Source organism: Octopus bimaculoides, chromosome 30 (genome assembly GCF_001194135.2).
Source record: "Octopus bimaculoides isolate UCB-OBI-ISO-001 chromosome 30, ASM119413v2, whole genome shotgun sequence".
Classification (NCBI taxonomy): domain Eukaryota; kingdom Metazoa; phylum Mollusca; class Cephalopoda; order Octopoda; family Octopodidae; genus Octopus; species Octopus bimaculoides.
Window position 1 is genome coordinate 3,209,937 of NC_069010.1, and position 536 is coordinate 3,210,472.

The 536-nt window shown below is 47.4% G+C and overlaps 2 protein-coding genes across 3 annotated transcripts in view; one reads left to right on the forward strand and one right to left on the reverse strand.

Annotated features, from left to right (window-relative positions):
• Positions 1-536, reverse strand: part of LOC106874339 (sodium-dependent dopamine transporter) — a 125,646-nt gene that overhangs the window by 95,249 nt on the left and 29,861 nt on the right. The window lies entirely within an intron of this gene.
• Positions 1-536, forward strand: part of LOC106880821 (damage-control phosphatase ARMT1) — a 246,782-nt gene that overhangs the window by 74,023 nt on the left and 172,223 nt on the right. The window lies entirely within an intron of this gene.

Below are 536 nucleotides of genomic sequence, written 5' to 3' on the forward strand. Positions count from 1 at the left end.
AGATACTTACTTGGTACAGGAGTGGCTGTGTGGTAAGTAGCTTGCTTCCCAACCACATGGTTCTGGGTTCAGTCCCACTGCATGGCACCTTGGGTAAGTGTCTTCTACTATAGCCTTGGGCCGACCAAAGTCTTGTGAGTGGATTTGGTAGATGGAAACTGAAAGAAACCCGTTATATTATATATATATAATAGAAGCACTCCGTCGGTTACAGCGACGAGGGTCCCAGCTGATACGATCAACAGAACAGCCTGCTCATGAAATTTAACGTGCAAGTGGCTGAGCACTCCACAGACATGTGTACTCCCAACGCAGTTCTCAGGGAGACTCAGCGTGACACTGTGACAAGGCCGGTCCTTTGAAATACAGGTAGTACTCATTTTTGCCAGCTGAGTGGACTGGAGCAACGTGAAATGAAGTGTCTTGCTCAAGGACACAACGCGTCGCCGGGAATTGAACTCACAACTTTACGATCGTGAGCCAAATGACCTAACCACTAAGCCATGCACCCTCACATGTGTGTGTGTATATATATA